General features: G+C 43.4%; 1 protein-coding gene across 7 annotated transcripts in view; it reads left to right on the forward strand.

Annotated features, from left to right (window-relative positions):
* Positions 1-18,312, forward strand: part of TGFB2 (transforming growth factor beta 2) — a 131,495-nt gene that overhangs the window by 74,918 nt on the left and 38,265 nt on the right. The window lies entirely within an intron of this gene.

Consider the following 18,312-nt stretch of genomic DNA (forward strand, 5'->3'; position numbering starts at 1 on the left):
TATTGTTCCTGGGAAAACTCTTTTCTGCTGTGATGAGGATTGCTGCTAAGCTCAGAAGCACAAAAGCCTGAGTGGGGTGGCAAATGACCTCAGAATCCCTGCCAATAAAAAGGTGCTTTCTTGCTCGGTCTCCTGGCAGGTGTTGTTGATGGAAAACTTTAGGACACACCTTTTTCGTTAGGACTTCAGAAACTTTAGACACAGCCCAGACACAGCTAGTCTGGGCTCAGACTAGCCTGCTCCTCAAATAGAGGACTCCTTCAAAATAGTGAGCAGTCCTCTTACAGTCCTTCAAGTATAGGACTATTCTCTGTGGTCAGATTGTGGAGAAGACAGACAAGAACCCAAAGGGTCAGAAGCAGAGGGTATCCTCTAGGATGGACTGGTGGTCAAATTCTGGGGTGGAGGGAAGCAAGGCAAGGCCTTCTCAGCAATTTTCCCACAAGGAAGAATTGCTGAGAGCTAACCTGGAACAGTAGTTTTAGGAAGCCAGCTAAGCCTCTGTAAATTACTCAAACCACCTGGACTGAGGAGTTGCAGTACCTTTTCTGGCCATTATATGAGAAGCACTGCAGCTCAGAAAAGATCAGACCACAAATTTCCTTGACCTGAATGTTGTGCCAGTGACATGGAGAATATAGCATCTGGATCCTGCTGCTAGAATTCGGTCAGTATTTATGGTGTATAAAACCAGTGGATTATAATTTCAGCATCATAAAGTTAGACCCTTGTAAGTAGGAATGAGAGAGAAAATTGCTTGATTTGAACTTCCTCTCCTAAGTATTACTTAATGTAAGGAAGAGTTTTTAGCTAACGTATGTTGGCATTCTGGCCCCATCTCTTTTGCCTTCAGCCCTGTCCCCTTTGGCTTAGGCCATGTTCACTACTGGAATGTGGCTCCCAGGAGCTTTTCCAAAATAATTAGTCCCACTGGTTGAAAGAGGTTAAAAACCCCTTATGTATAAAATTACACTGTGAATACCTAAGCATATCTTACCCACCCGGATGTATCATTACCTGGTTTGCAGACCAGATTTTTTTTAAAAAAACCCTATCCAATTTTATTGCTGCAAGTAGTAATACTATGATTTACTTGAGCTGGCAGTGGTTCCCCCGGCTCTCCAACAGGGTTCATACTCATGTCCTGCCACAGTATCTCTATTTGGAGATGTTGAGGATTAAATCTGGAGTTTCTGCATGAAATGTATGTGCCTGGTCTTTTTACTGAGAGGAAAATAAGTCCACGGTAGTGTCTTATGCAGTAATATCAAAGACAGACTGTAATGCCTGTAAAGAGCAGGTAATTCTTACTCTTAGACACTTAACCGCCAGTTTTTCAATGTACAGGTAAGGGGTGCTTCCCATTTTAACTCATTAAAATAATGTGTTCCCCTGTCAGACGCTCCCAGAACGTTTGAAGCAGGGGCGGGGGGATTGTTCAGTCTTTGTAGCTGCGAGGAGTGGTGTCATTTCTGGAAACTTTAGGAAGTTCCCTCCCAGCTGCTGGATGGCCACCAGAATCCTCAAATATTATGACCTACATACTGAACTGAGAATGTTTGTGTAGCTCTCTGAGAGTTCTAAGAGGAATTCCTGATGCCATGTTGCCCTTCTCTGCTGCCCAGTGCCTTATTTTTAGAACTCCTAAGCAAATGGAGGGGCAGGAGTCAGTCAGAAGTATGACCTAGCAGAGGATCAGCAGCTCAATGCACTCCGAAGGAGACGTTCTCTTCAAATGTTTGAAAAGAAAACCTCCATCCTGCACAATTCCGATGCTACGTAGTTCTGTGCAAGCACAGTCTTTCCTAAGCTAGTTCCCTCCTGATGTGTTGCACTATAACTCTTAGCATGCCCCAGCCCCAGCTCCATTTTGGTGGAAGTAGCCCAAGACATCTGGAAGGCATCAGGATGGGGAGTCTGCAAAAGTGGTACCAGAAAGAAGAATGTGGAATTCTTCCTGTTCAACATCCCAGCCACTCCATTCCTTTCTCTCTCTCCCCACACATGATTTCTGCCTCTCTACCCCAGTAGTCAGTCTGCTTTGTATGGCCACTGAGCATGTTCACATGTATAAACTGGGTAAGTGCAGAGCTGGGAAAATGCCACAGCCATCAAAAGACTCAAGTGTAGGAAAAGGACTCTGTAGGAAATGATTTGTTGGCCTAGATGTAGCTTTGGTTTGATCTAACAAGAGGCTTATATTGTTATGACCAGTTCTTTGTGTATTGTTATGGTCAGATACAGCCAGACTCTTAACCCGGCCTGCCCTGTAAACATCCAGCCCACTTCTAGATAGGCAGTCAGCCTGAGCTTCCCATAGCTGAGTGCATGGCTCATCTAAAAGCCAGGAAAGGCTGCCTCTGAAAGTGGTGGACACAGCAAGGTCCATTCGGATCATGGAGAGGTAACTGTGATGTGCTGTGACAGTTTTAGATGTAGGGTTGCATCTAAATGGTGACGGTCCACCAATGAAGGACTGCTGGTGGGTTGAATCTCCCTTTCTCTGTGCAAGTTCCAAACCTGCTCCAGTGGGTTGTGGGCAACCTCCAAATCTGGGGGGCAGGCAGAGGAAAAGAGGGGGAGGATAACTCCCATGACATGAGTAGAAATCTGCTTGCGTAGTGTTGGGTTTAGCCTGTCATTTAGATAACATCGCTGCCTTATCCTTAATTTGTGCTTAATGGTTTTTAGTTTATTAACATAGTTTAGTTTATTAAAACAGTTAAAATGTTGAAAACTACATTTCTGTTTTTCAGAGCCTGGCCCTGGAAGCCATGCTGTCCTCACGCTCCCATCTCTTACTGCAGGTGCATCCTGTCCATCTCCAGCCATTGCCCTGTTAAATGCTTCTGGGATTCCATAAATCCTATGGGTCTGTTACTGACATTCTTCTCCCTGTTCCAAACACTGCTCTTCCCCTTACTGTTAATTCTTCAGGGCTTTGAAGAGAAGGATATATGCAACATATTGCAAGTGATATATCAATGTGCCAAAAGGTTTATATGAGGAACAGACTCAGATTTATAATAGAAATGACACATTATGTTGGTTTGCTGGATTCAGTAAGGCTCTAGGGTTTTTTCAATAAATAGTTCTCATTAGAAAATTGGGCTATCTGAAGGCATATATTTCAGATGGGCTGGCCAGAACATACCAAAATAAAATAGCTGAAGGAGGTGACGAGAAGAAAAGTTAACACCCACAAAACTAAAGTCGCTGTCCTGAGATTGGGTTTGACTGGGAGCAGTGGAAACACCACTCAGTTGCCTTGTACGAAAGCAACTGCTGAGGGTATCTACTCTTTTAGGTGCTTGCTTTAAAACATCCAGAAAATAAGCCCTCAACCCTCATAGAGCTGGAGAAAACTAGGTGGTCAGTGCCTGTTGAAATTCAGTGCATCAGATCCTCAAGGGTGACTTCATTTTAGTCCAATGAACCTATTGCCAATTCCTTTTCGGTGTGACTATTTGCATATCACTGGAAAAAGAGGGTGTCCTTTCATATATAATGTGTATATACTAATTCATATTTATATATCCACATTTAAAATGATTACTAAAACCATGCATAGGTGAGAATATTGTGACCACATGACCTCTGCACCTGCCCAACCAGCTGCCCAGGTCTTAACTCTGGGTGGGGAATTCCTCTACATTGTTCTCTATTTTTACAAACTGTCATGCAGACTTGGACTAGACTGGCCTCTAAATAGAGAGTACTTTAAAACAGAGGACTGTCCTCCGTAATGAAGGACACATGCCGCCCTCTCCCCACATACCGGCTGCATCCCACAGTGGTCTGACAAATAATGAACCTGGGGCTGCTTAGAGTCTGGTCTTATTCTTGAACTCCTTCCAGTCACTGATCTGTCCACGTGGAAACCTAACGCTGACATGATGGAAAGAGATCTCAGGGTCAGGCCAGTTGTCATATTCTGCTTCTCAAGCACAGACTTCCCCAATGTGGTGCACTACAAATGTTTTGGACTGCAGCTCACATCTTCCCTGGCCAGTCAGTGGTCAAGGATAATAGGAGTTGTTGCTTAAAACATCAAGAGAGCAGCATGCTAGGGGTGGTTCATCTAACATAATCAACTATTGGAAGAAAATGGTTTTAAGTTGTTAGTACAGATATGTAATTTCAACACTGACCATCAAAGAAACAATTCACCTTTCTTGTACTCTTCAGCTAGAGACATGTGACTACAGCTTTCCCTCCTGTAGTCACTCTAATGTTTGGAAGCTAGATGCAGGACTTTTCACACAAGCCCTTTCTGATTAGCAAATGTTACCTACAGCAGCATGGAAAACCTCCCAGGTGATTAACTCCTAGGCAGCTTCTGTAATGAAAATTAAGAATTGTGTGTGATCTTGTAAGAGCAGGATTATCATATTTGGTGCTTTAGGTTCATAGCTCCATTTAGAGTTCCACGCATGCTCTAAAACAATCAACTAGATGCTAAAACATCCTGCAGTTTTTCTTTTCCCAGCAAGAGGCAGGTTGTTCATACAGGAGAATAATTCCCAGGTAGCAATAATTCCCAGGAAGCTAATAACAGCCTCCAGGTAGGATCCAGAGGGTGCCAGTACTAATGACATAAACCAACATGACTACTTGTGCCACATAACTGGGACTAGCTAGGGTGGTAGAGAAAAAGCAGCAAATCAGAGTGTGACTGGGAGGCAAAGATCTGTGTATACGTCTTGAAGAGTACGCCAAAATGCTGGCTAATAGTTTCTTGTTTGTTTGGGAAGGAGCCATTGCTCACAGCATACAGAAGGACCCAGGTTTGGTCTTTGGCTTATCCAGTGAAACAGATCTCAGCAGACTGATGGAAGACGAGCCTGGAAAGCTGCTGCCCGTCAAAAGGCTGCAGCACTGGGCTACGCTGACCACTTCCAGCCTGACCTGGTATAAAGTACCTCCCCTGTGTTAAGTCTTCCCAAAGACTCCTACCAGATTCCTTCTTGAAACATCCTTACTTTGCCATCAAGTAGGAACAAAAGCATTTTTACTGAAAAATTAGTAAATATGCCCCAACCCCCACAAATAAGGCAATCTTAATAAGAAGTTGTAACATTTGTACAGCATTTTCAATATCTGTTCAAAGAGATCCTGCAAAGTAAGTCAGTATTATTATTTCCCCTATTGTAGATGAGCAGGGAGAGGGCTTATGCTGAGGAAGTGTAGCTTGCCTAAGGCCACGTAGGGAGTTCAAGGTAAGATTGGAACCTTGGGCTTCTTCTTAGCCGTTCCCCTACTGCACCAGCTCAGTGGCCAGCTCAGCTCACTGTGTGCAACCAAATCAGTTGATCTTGCCTTGGCCAGCAAAGGAGGGCCCATCTGCATCCTCCTCCTCTGTTTCCTAGGAACAGATAGGAGGCAGGCCGGTGACTCATGCACACTTTAATCCAAGCTGGAAAAGGAGCAGCATTTTGTGGAAGGAGATAAAAGTGTTCTGGATATATTTCTTCTTTGATTTTCTTTATTCTTTTTTGGATTCCGGTGTAAGCAGAATAGCAAAGTGCATACCTGAGAATTTTCCAAACACAACACACATCTACTTGAATATTTGATTTCAGCAGTGATACATGAGACACTGGGATTTTAGGCCAAAGATGTGAGTCTGATGGTGATTTGGAAGGGGTTTGCCTTTCTCAGACATTCTGACAAATGCTGAAGGACTTTTCACTGTTCATTTGAAACAGTGGAGAACATGGAGGGCCCAGATTTGCTAGAAATAACCTCTCCCAGTGTCAGCTGCCAAGAACCTGGCTCGTCTCTTTGGCCAGTCCTAACCCATCTCAGTCCTTTACTTTACAGAGGTATAGCATCAGGCACCAAACACACTTCTGAGCTGGTCCTTGTGCTTGAAGTACATTTCAGTTGATGTCCAGTATATGCAGCACAAAGCAAAGCAGTCCTTCAGGCCATACAAAGGTTGCTAAAGAATTGTCTTCCATCTGGGGTGTGAACATTTTTCTTGTCAAGTTCAAACTCTGTTGGAGTCTACATTCCAGCAGTGGGTGTGGCCAGAACCCAAAATGGACCCAGTTCTAAATGTGGCACTTGCCCTTGTTCTCTACACCATAAATAAGATATTGGCAACCAAGCATTCATCTTCCTAAGCTTGTGCAATGTTTCTGCCATCAACTTTGTAGCTGGGGCACAGACCAAGATAGAGTTAATAAAAACATATGAAGGCCTAGCTAATTCAGCATTCTGTTCCCATGAGAAGCACACAAGGCAACAGTAGTCCAGTTTCCCCCAGTAACTTTCATTCAGAGGCATTGTTGTTGTATTCTGTCATACTGTCTCTTACTCATCGTGACCCAATGAATGAATACAAAGTAACCTCTCCTTCACAGCCTTGCTTAGCACTTGCAAACTCAAGGTTGTCATTTCCATTATGGAATTGGGCCATCTCACAGTTGGTCTTCCACTTCTTCTTACACTTTCAGTTTCCCTAGCATTATTGTCCCCTCCAGTAAGTCTTGCCTTCTTATGATGTACCTGAAGTACAATAGCTTCAGTTCCATCATTTCTGCATCCAGGGAAAGTTTGGGCTTGATTGCTCTAGGATTGCTTGTTCTGTCAGTCCAGGGTATGCACAAAGCTCTTCTCCAGCACCATGTTTCAAATGCATCCATTTTCTTTCCATCAACTTTCTTCACTGTCCAGCTTTCACACCCATATGTAGTGACTGGGCATACAATATTGTTCATGATCTTAGCTTTGGTCTCCAGTGAAACATCCTTACACTTGACGGATGTTTTCTAGTTCCTTCATTGCTGCTCTTCCAAGTCTCAGTCTTTTTGTAATTTCTTGTGAGCACTTTGAATTGATGATTGAATCAAGGTATGCAAACATTCAGAGGCATCCTGCTTCTAATGTGGGAGGTTGCGTATCACCATCATTAGTAATAGCCATTGGAAGTCATCTGCTCCATACATTTATCTAATTGCTGTCTATGTTAGTAGCACAGCTATCACACTTGTGGTGGTCGTGAATTCTAGAGTTTAAATTAATGCATATTTTCTTTTGACTATCTGGAATGTTTCACCATTTGGTTTCATTAGATAATGCCAGGTTCTAGCATTATGGGAAAAGGAGAACAGTGGCGCCATATCTGCTTTCTCCTCACCATGCAAAATAATGCAAGGCTTATCTGAAAAAGTGCTGGGGATGCAATCTGTTTCCATTTCTCCCCCACCCAGTTCTATCCCACTTCTCCATTGACAGACGGTTGAATCAAGAAGGCTGCAAAGATTACTTAGAACCAGATTCACCCAACAAGTGAAATGAACTCAGCTTTCTGGCTGCGGGATTATGAAAGTTAGCCTGACACATCTAGAGGGCAACGGGCTCGGGAAGACTGAACCACTGTATGAGTTGTGTCCAATCCTGTGCAGACTTTACATCCCAGTTATTTCAGTGGGATGTATGCTTTTGTTTTGTTTTTAAATCCCTTTATCCAACCATTCTCCAAGGAATGTATATCTGGCTCTCTCATCCCTCATTTTAACTGACCAGGGATTTTAACCCCAGTCCTAGACAGATTTACTGACCACTCCATCACACCAGAATTTTAAGGCTGCAAATCTTTACACCCTTCCTTAGGAGCCAGTCTTATTGAACTCAAAGGATATTATTGTTGAGGAGAGTTGCACAGAATTGCTCAGATGTGCAACCCTGAACGTGTCTTTACCCTCACTAGAGTGTGCCCTTTCTTGTTTGGTCCCTTGTTTCGTGTTCCTCCAGCAAATCTACCTCAAGCAGGCAGCATGGTCAGATGGGTTCACTTGTGCATCTGGTATCCGCAGAGCAGTCACATGGAAACCAGCTTTTCTCGTGGCCTAGTGCCGCACAGGCCCGCTTCGCACACTTTCTCACAGTGTCATTTGGATCTCGAAAGTATTCATTGCCGAACTGCCTCAGACGCAACAGCCGAACTTGCAGAGTGGTGTACTTGTCAGAGGCCATGTGTGCCCGTCAAGAATCAGTCAGTAGACTCTTTGGCTTTTCAGGATAATGGGGAGAGTGGCTAATCTGGGAAATAAAATAATTATTAAGCCCTCCTGGTAGTGCTTTCCTTGTTCTGCTCTATATGAAAAGTGTAATATAGTAGGGAAGATTCATAACCTGGGAAAAGCTCTATGTTTGTTTTGAAGAAAGCAAAGCATTCACCACGGGCCACACTGAGCCAATACTCCAATCTGTCACAGTGCCACCAGCAGTGATTACTTGGTCCCAGATGTATTCCCTGTTCACTGGGCAGGGATGCAGAACATCATTAATCATCCCGTAATCCCTAAGATGTAACATTATCCATCACTCACATGGCAAATATAATAGTCTAACATAAGGGTGAAGAAAGATGAGACTTAGAAGATGGATAACTTGGGGAAAGAAACATAGTTTTTCTGGAGGAGACTCCAGACAACTTCCCACTTCTTCTTGAGAAACAAGAAAATTCAGATCTGGCACGTAAGTCAAACAAGGTTTGGAAATAGAATTCTGATTTAAGGGCTTTCCTCTTAACCATGCAAAACTCAGTTTTCTTTGGTACCTGCAAATGTTTTGTTTTATAATGAATCTGCTCTCTGTGATGAATAATTTCTGGCCCTTTAAAAATTCTACCTATATTTCTAAAGGAAAGAATGTTTTTTAATTCCCACCTTAGCCCAAGAAATGGAAGTCTCATTGCCTGAAAGGAATATAACAATCCAGACTAATAAAAGGAATATAAGACAGAAGAGTTATAGCATTTTGTTGCAATTCAGAGATGACCATTGTTGGCCTGATGAGCAATATTGTGATACATTGTGATAACATGGTGTGTGTGGTGGAAATTAAATGCATTTAATACATGTCACTCTTGCCTCTTCATATTTCGGCCAATAAAAGAAAATGTTAAAAGGCATATCAAACTCTGACAAGGGGCAGTTATAATAGTGTTTGTCCGGGGATATCTTAAGAAATTGGCCCCTTACCTGGGCAGTTGAAAGCATGTTACAACATGCAAGCATATAAGATCGTCTCAACTTGGAAGCTGTCAATATGTTAAAGCAGAGAGGTAGATCAAATATGGTGGGATATTCAATTCCCAGATGTAAAGGAGAACATTTACACCTAGCATTCTCTTGAAGGGAGCCCCAGTCTTCCTTAAATAATTTTCCTATGAGTAGCTTCTGACTTTTTTGTCATTTAGATTGGATCGAGACTTAGTCATACTTATTCATGGCTAACTTAGGTCCCATTGATATCAAGGGATCTGGGCTAAGTGGGACTAAATTGGAGTAAAAGAAAGAGAACAAGAGAAACAGGATTGGAACAGATGCAAATGAAGCAAAGAAGCCAGATCTAGGATTTGGGGACCGCATTGTGGAACATCTCTTCTATAGCACTTCTTTCTCCAGCTGTTCACATGGCAGGGAGAGAGCTGGCAGGGGTAGCAGCCCCTATTTTTGATGGCCCTTTGGTAAGGTGAACTCTTTCCCTCAGTAGCTGAGTTCAGACAACACAACAAGCCAGGGTATTCTTTTTTTTTTTTTTTTAACATTGCTACTCTGTCATGTTGTCAGAACTGAGTTGTGGTATTTCACCATGGTAAGGGTTGTCTTTGAAAACCACAACAAGAAATAATAGTTTGTTCTATGGTTTCTCCATATATCCGTGACTTGCTGTGTTCTCTGAATCCAGGCTTGTGGTTTCCACAGTCATGGTGTGCAACTCCCACAGAGCCCCTGGAAAGAGGAGTGGCGTGGTTTTAGAGTGTGGAACTGGGGTCTTGGAAGATCCTCACTCAGCCATGAAACTTGCTGGGTGTCTTTCAGCCAGGCACAGACACTCAGCCCAACTTACTTCACAGGGATGTTGTGAGGATAAAATTGAGAGGAGGGAAATTATGAAAGTTATCTTGAGTTCCTTGGAAGGAAAAAGGGTAGGATTCATGTTATATACATAACTTATATGGGGCAAAAATCTTTCTGGTTCCAGCCCTGGCACCCCAGTGAGTTGTGGTTTTCCAGGTTTGGATGACACAACAAATTAACATGATACTAAGAAATACTAAAGTAGACTGTTGTTTCTATTTGTGGCTTCTGAAGACCACCTTTGCCATGCTGATATATCATGATGGGGTTCAAACACTTATCAGACCAACAGTGGTAAGAAACCACTGCAGCTTGTTGTGTTGTGCAATGCCACCCCTTGACTATACCAGCTAATGTAATCATGTCTTGAGTCTTTATTTGTTGATTTATTCTCAGTAGAAAATCTGGATCTTAAATGATCCCCAAAACTTCCTTCTTTGCATTAAATCTGATAATGCGAACTGATACATGTCTTTTCAGAAATAAGTCTCACTGAGGTCCATGGGACTTGCTCTCCAGTAAATAGATATGGACTCTGGCCTGGCAGTGCAATCCTATAAATTTTTACTCCGAAGTAAGACTTTCTACATTTGGTGGAACTTACTTCCATGTAGAAGCACTCTATGGATAGCAGCCCATGTTGATTTTTACCACTTCTTGTGATACAGCTCAAATGTGACATCCAGGCTATTGTGCCAAGATAGATTTTAGCAAAACAATAGTGAAAGCTACATCTTGATGAGGATTTGAGAAAAGGCAAAGATAAAGTATCGTCTCTTTAGTGACTCTGGTTATGTTAATGCAATGGATTCTATGACAGTTTGCATAAGTACTGCTTGACCGCATATCGTCCTTGCTCTTTATACACTACTTTCCAAATCAAGAAGCCAGTCACAGCTATTTCCAGGAATAATCACAGTCTATACAAACTTCAGGAAAGTAGCAGGACTGAGTTGAAAACTTGCTGATCAATATGTAACTCTGCTTGCAGTAGTGTACTAATTATGGTCCAGCCAAGAAAATCCAGCTAATGGACAGAGAATTAGAAACATTCTTCAATACTTCTGCTGTGTAATATCGCATAGTAAAGAAAGCCAGCGACAGAAAAGACAACAGTTGCCAAGTGTAATGTAAAGTACATGACATGTGCTGTGATCTGTTGTACCTTGAGAAGATCAAATTGGTGCCTGTCTGATTTTCTAAATGGGAAAATCCTCATTTCCTGTTTTCTTTCCATACTTTCTTGTACTACAGTTTTTGTTCTCAGACTAATAAACTATGCTTTCAATCTGTGCCTAGATGATCAGATCCATGAGTAGATGGCAAATGCTTGACAGCCAGCTCTTAGAAGAAGTGCAGGACTGAAAGGGGATAGCATAGTCCATAGTAGTGTGCCTCTTTTGTAAACCCTGTCCCTAAAAGGCCTGCTTAGGAAGGGCAAAGTAAAGCAAATTCTCTGTCCCCGTAAGTCCCTGCAATTGGACCATAAGGAAGGCTGAGCGCCGAAGAATTGAGGCCTTTGAATTGTGGTGCTGGAGGAGACTCCTGCGAGTCCCTTGGACCACAAGCCGATCAAACCGGTCAGTCCTAGAGGAGACCAACCCTGACTGCTCTTTAGAAGGCCAGATACTGAAGATGAAACTCAAATACTTTGGCCACCTAATGAGAAGAAAGGACTCCCTGGAGAAGAGCTTAATGCTGGGAACAACTGAATACAAAAGAAGAAGGGACGGCAGAGAATGAGGTGGCTAGAAGGAGTCACTGAAGCAGTCAGTGTGAGCTTAAGTGGACTCCGGGGGATGCTGGAGGACAGGAGAGCATGGAGGAATGTTGTCCATGGGGTAGCAATGGGCTGGACGTGACTTTGCTGAACAACAACAAATAGGCCCCTGCAAAGGTTAAGTCTGCTGTGTCATTTAGCAGCCTGGAGGACATATTCACCTGAGGTCCATGGATGAGAAAGCTCAAACTTGTAGCTCAATATAGAACACAGGGGCAGTTTGTTGTGAGATCCCCAAAGCAACATCCATTTCTCTCACCACCACTCCATTGCATTCCTAATGAATTGCAGTAACTAGGCAGAGGTTGCCTGGAACCATTCCATTCATGGAGGGCCTAACCATGAACAAATCTACATATAAAGTCTCCAGCCATTCATTTCAAGCTCATTGCTAGTGGCAGTTCCTGATGTGATGTCAGTCAAGTCATTGCTGGAAACACTGTGGAGAAAGTGAGTAGCTACATAATGAAATAGGTGATAGGGATGCCATTTCAATTGTGTTAGAAACTGCACCAGCAGTTCATGAGCATGTACAGAGATGTATGATATTTCAGACTCTGGATATAATAGTCAACCTATACTTTTTTAAAAAATCATTTAAAAATTAGATTGGCATTTTTGTGTTCTGCTCATAGTTCTAAGTAATGAAAAATTTGTAGAACCCTGAAAAAATGTGTGGTGTGGATTTTATTTGCATATCCTCTTAATGTCCAATTAACACTCCCAACCGTGCCTTTCAGCTTCTGCCCAGGCCTTTGGCATATTTTGTTTGGCTGGTTTTTGTGCAGTTTGATACTGAAAATATTCAGAAGAATACCTGAAACCACAATTTTTAAAAGATTAAAAAAATAACGACAAAAACCTTGTAGTTATGGTGAATGTGGCATGTAAAGAGTGGAGCAGGCATTTTTAGTTAAAACAACTGCCTGGAAATGTGGCTATTTGATTTAAGTGGTGCACAGATGCTTTGCTGCTCTTGTAAGCAGATGTGGTGTTAGGGCTGCATCTCCTTAGTTACAACTCACAGATTTTGTCAGAGAGAAACATGAGCATCCAGACCTGCAGAGATTATGGATGAAACACATCAAAAGTGGGTAATATACTTTGGGCAGAATTAGATAACAGGACTTTGGACAACTGGAGGCAGTGTGATACAGCATCATTTGCTTTGTCATCTTTGGCCAGACAGGTTTTTCAGAGCCATGCTGAGAATTGTCTATGAAAGAATGTCACTGACTGGCTCCAACCCCACACTTAATCCAGCTGTGATAACAAGCCATGATTTAGTAACCACAGACCAACCCATGAACAGGACCCATGGTGTGGTTTTGTTTTCAGGTTGGTGGCAGTTAACAAACCGTGTTATTTTATTATATTTTTGTCACAGTTAAGTTCAGATAACACAACATCCATGTTTCAGTGACAGCCTACATTTCAAGAACAACTCACACTCAACCCATACTCAACCTCTGAGTGTGAGTTGTTCTACTATGTGAGCCAATGCACCGAGAACAAATTAAGCTAATTATTCCCTTCACTCTGGTTCTTGTTGCATTAGCTTTGCCCTCCATGGTGGCATTGTCTAGCCAGATCTCATTGTGTCAGGATTTGGGCTGCTCTGGTGGCCAGAACTAAAACAGCTACCACTGCATTTGAAGGCGCAGTCCTAGGCCCTGCTGGAGCTCTCATGCTACTGATGAGCGCCCGCTGAGAGTCCTGGGGGAAGAGCTCCATAAGAGCAAGCGCTTCCCTCCAGAACTACTGCGCTCAGCAATGCAGGTCCTCCTGTTTGCTGTGGTGCTTCCTCCTGATTGCTGCTGTGTCTCCTGCCTCATCATGTTGCCTCAGTAGTAGAGGTCCTCTTGTTTGATGCTGTGCCTGCATTCGGCCTGAACTTTGCTGCTTCTGTTTCTGCTGTGCCTCCTGCATCTTGCCATGTCTCCTGCATCTTCCTGTGACTCCTGCCTTGCCATGTTGCCTCAGCAGCACAGGTTTGCCTGTTTGTTGCCCTGCTTGCACCCTGCCCAAAGGTTCCCGATTCTGGTTCCAGCCTTTCCCTGTTGCCTTGCTGTTGTGCCGGCTTCCTGCAGGCTGTGGTTCAGCTCCTGCGTCTTGCCTGACCCTTGCTGCTTCTGGTTCCTGTTGTCTTATGTGTCTTACCTTGCCATGAGTCCTGCCCTGCTGTGCCTCTTGCCCTATTATCCTATCCCAGGTACCTGCCCCTCCGTTTGTCTTCCAGGTTCTTGACTCTTGGCTTGCTCCTGACCACATCCTTGTTCTGCCCTCATGCATTCTTCTGCTTCCTGTCCTCAGCCTGAACTATGACTATGATTTGGACTTCCCATTAAACCCTGCTTTTTGCCTTGTCTCCAACTGCCCTTGTCCCAGCCACAGACCCTGACAACAATTTCACCCTCAGCAAAGGACATCTCCATTGTCATTGCAGGAGTCTGAAATGGGCTGAACATACCTGAAAATATTCCAATAAATGCTGGAATATACCAACATATTCAAACATACTCACCTCACCCACAGGTATTTTCAAAAGGGGAAGAAAAAACCAAAACGGCCTCTCACAGTATGAGTGAGTTGTCATTTCCATAGATTTCCTCACAACACCCTCAAAATCTCTTTTTCTGCAAGGGGTCAGACAAGACAGAATGTGTGAACATGTGCACCATCATTCTTGTGAAAACAGCTTTTTTTAAGTGGGACAAACTGCCTCAGAGGGGGAACCAAGACTAAAGAAAAGATGACAAAAGAGGCCCTTCAGACTAACTCAAAAGGCACATGTTCATACATGCGAAAGTTCACTAATGGTGAACATGGAGGCAGAATTTTGTGTGTGCGAGAAATCACTTGAGGCAGCAGTTGGGGTGAGAACATGGCAGACTGGGGCAGTGGTCCCACCCCCTGAAGCAGGAGGATGGGCCCTGCAGTGGTGGTGGCAAACCCACAAGCCACCAACCTCCCACCCCGCATGAGAGACCATACTGGCAGCCTCATGAGAGAGACTGTGCGTTCCTCGATCTCTTCTCGAAGAGACTTTCTGTGGGGGACAGACAGGAGCCCAGGTGGCCTCTCCAGAGAGACCCCTGCCTGATCTTTCACTCTGTGGGAAGAAGAAAAGATGGATTGGGGATGTAGCTGCTCCTTGAAGGAGCCCTGCTTGCCACTCTGCTGCCTCTTGGGGTGATGGGGAGAAGGAGGCCTTGGGAAAGTATAAACACCCATTTCCTGCTGCTATTTCGGTCTCAGTTGTCCCATCAGATGTTCTTCTTTCTATTTATTGTGCTTTGCTCCAGTCCTCATCCATTTGCACTTAGTAGCATTGGACGTCATCTGCCATTGTTTCCTGCACCATGCTGTACTCCCATCAGGGTCAAGGAGCAAGCAGTGGTTTGTCGCAGTTAGTTTTGGGGGGTCCAGCTGTGTTCCGCATGCATCTTATTTCTTGGAGAGCGCTCCCTTGATAGAGGGGAGAAGGTTAGTGAAACTTGAGTGCCTGGCAGTGTGGAGAGAGATCACCGGAAAGACATGCGGTGACAGCATAATAACCTCTTCCTTTGGATTTGCCTTCCGTGCAAACAGTATCAGTTATCACGTTTCATTGTTATTGAAGGAGGAGACAGTGCTGGATGGATGCCCATATGCAAATCAGGGAACCAGCTCTAAGCAGAGAGCAAGAAGAAAGCATTTTGCCATGTACAGAAGTGACTAACTTTAGCTCTTTGTGTTTTGTTTTGATTTTGTTTCAATCCATTTTTCTTATCTGCTGAAACTGAAACAACTTGAACAGCCCTACTAGGGTGAGGTCTAGGGAAGCAAGCCAGAGCAACGAAAGCATCGCATCCACTTCTAATCACGATCAAGTGACTCTTATAAATATTTGCATAAATACATGCCATCAAAGCCTACTATGCGACCTTTCATGTGATTCAGTCATAAACGAGAAGGGGAAAGCACCCGGGCTTCCATGGCTTGTGGCTGCTGCAATTAAGGGTGGGCAAAGGACCAGAAAAAGAGATGTGTGGAGGACAGGGGGAGCTCGCCAAAGTTTAACAAACACAAAAAGAAATAAAAATAAATCTTCAGAACATTTATTGCCCACTTTTGTTGGAAGGATTACATTAGAGCTTTCAGTCTTGTGTGTGTGTGAATAAGAGAGAGCAAGAAAGACTGAAAAATAGAAAAGTCAAGCTGTATGGTCTGATTTTTCCCTGAAGAGAAGAAGAAAAGTTGTTTATGTCTTCCCACAACAGGAAACATATTGAATTAGTTTCACTCACTTAGGACAGTCCATCAAAAATAGTTGATGTCATTGCTCACTAGCAAGAAAGCTGCACTTGCTGTTGAAATGGACCGGACTCACATCAGCACTACCAGGGGGTGGCGATTTTTCCCTTTGAACATCTTTCTGATTAATTTCATTATTTATTATCTAGCAAGCTTAATTAGCATTATGCTTTTTGGATACCAGATGCAAAAAGAACACTAGTCTATGGATGTATGATCTAAATGTAAACATGGCAGGAAACATGAGTGGTGTCCTGCCATGATTGGAGAGGCCACCACTTTGGGTGTTTGCCAAAGAATTGTACAACATTGTGTATAGTGCAGAAAAAAGTGGATCCCGTAATACTAGAACTTGGAGGTTATCCCAGGACATTATAAAGTGTGGAATTCACAAGATGTACTGATGACCACCAACGTGGATGGCTTTAGAAGTGGATTAGAGCAATTCATGGAGGTTATGGGCTTGAAAGGCTACTAGTCATGGAGACCACAACCTCCAGCATTCTATACCAGTTTCTGGGAACATGAGTGGGGGGTGATATTGCATTCCTACCCTACTTGTGGGGTTCCTGGGGCAGCTGGTTGGCCACTGTAGAAACAGAATGTTGGACTAGATAAAACTTTGGTCAGGTTCAGTGTGGGTCTCCTAAGGTGCTTGTGCTATGAAGAACAACCTAGGACAGAGGGCTCTGACTAGTGGGATGGATGTAAGTGCAGTTGTAATGAACAAGAGCGGTGCAAAGTATTCATTCAGTATTCATTTTTATTTGTCTCTCACCCTAGCAGACTTCCCATTGACCACAGTTCTTTGTTGTGTTCCTCTGCAGCTCATGTTTATTTTAAAGAGGCTTTAATCAGAAACCTTTCTGTGTGATTGTACCCCATGCCCATGGGTTATCTGCATTTCTTGCTTCAAAGGCCAAAACCTTTGGGCCAGGTCTTGATGGAATGCTGTGCACACTTAGGGAATTCTGTTTTGTAGAGTGAAGCCCTGTCAGTGGCATCAGAAGTATTTCTGAAGCAATATTCAGTCCTTGTGGATTGTCAGCTACAGCCAAAGGTAGACTGCAGAATGGCAAAGAGGGACACTTTCCCTCCACTTTCCCCAGTGTATTGGTTCATATTGCTAAAATTGGTGGACAAACAAAATTGCATCTCTTGTGTTCTTTCTGTTGGCTAGCCAGTGGGAGCAGTACATGTGGGCAAACACAAAGATACCATTCCAGTTTTGAGGCAGATGCCTGAATGAGCCGTTAGGCCTCCATAAGCTCTTCAGGGTGAGAGCAATCATGGGTCTATTGATGAGAAACAGTTCTCAGATAATTCTCCTTCTTTCTTTTCCTCTAATTCAAGCAAATCAGGGTTTACCCCGAGTTTTCCTAGTGTATTTGATAATATACCTAGTTAACTCACAGAAGGACACTGGAGAAAATGGCACCCTGTCCCCTCTCCAGAAGCTGAAAGATTGAGATCCCAAAGAGCTACTACAATTAATTTAAGACAATAGATGGCTACATAGTCAAAGTTGGGGGACAGGAAATAGAGATGATGGGGACTGTGCACCTTCTGCTGAATTAATAGTGGATCCTTGGCTGAGCTCTTAATGATGATGATCGTTTTATTGCTAAATATTTAGTTGACAAGGTTGCTCAGTCATGCTCTCTGTAAGTATTCACTGAGAGAGATCTTTCAGCAAACACCTCTCCATCTGGAAAGCTCCAAATGAACGTGCCTGCATTTGGAACATCACTGGAATGGAGAGGAGGACATGGTGGGGGTGGGGTGATGAGCGGAGCAGTGGTTAAGTGCTTGTTCCTTGCTGCTTCTCCAGTCTTGATTGCACCTCTCCACAGTTGACATTTCCTGTTTTAAAATGGCCATTGCAAACTAAATTGATCTGTCATTAGAGTCAAGACCACAGTCAGTATCCAGTTAGCATCTCTAGAAAGGGCAGGAAAAGCATCTGGAGCCCTTTTGCCAGCCAGTGTTGAAAATACCAGATGAACCAGTTATTTGAGTCAGAATAGGGCAGCTTCCCATGTTCCTGCTTCATTTGTAATGTAAAGGGATGCCCATTTGAATGGGAAACTATGGATATTTGTAAATCTAGCACTAAATATTTCAGTGCAACTGTACACACCCAGCCCAGTCAGCATCAGTGTGTTCGACTACTTTTTAAAATAAGTGCAAGATGAAGTGAAACTGGTTCTTCTGCTCCCCCCTCCCACACACTTTTCTGGACTTTGTGTAAAGTCTTAGATTTGTTATGCAATTGTCTGTTTCCTTTCCTCTTCTTTGAGACTTGAGACAATTGAAATGTTTAAAAGACAAAACAGATTATCAAGACTTCAGACATTTTTG

The sequence above is a fragment of the Varanus komodoensis genome, unplaced genomic scaffold, assembly GCF_004798865.1.
Source record: "Varanus komodoensis strain SLA01 unplaced genomic scaffold, ASM479886v1 scaffold1, whole genome shotgun sequence".
Taxonomy (NCBI): Eukaryota; Metazoa; Chordata; class Lepidosauria; order Squamata; family Varanidae; genus Varanus; species Varanus komodoensis.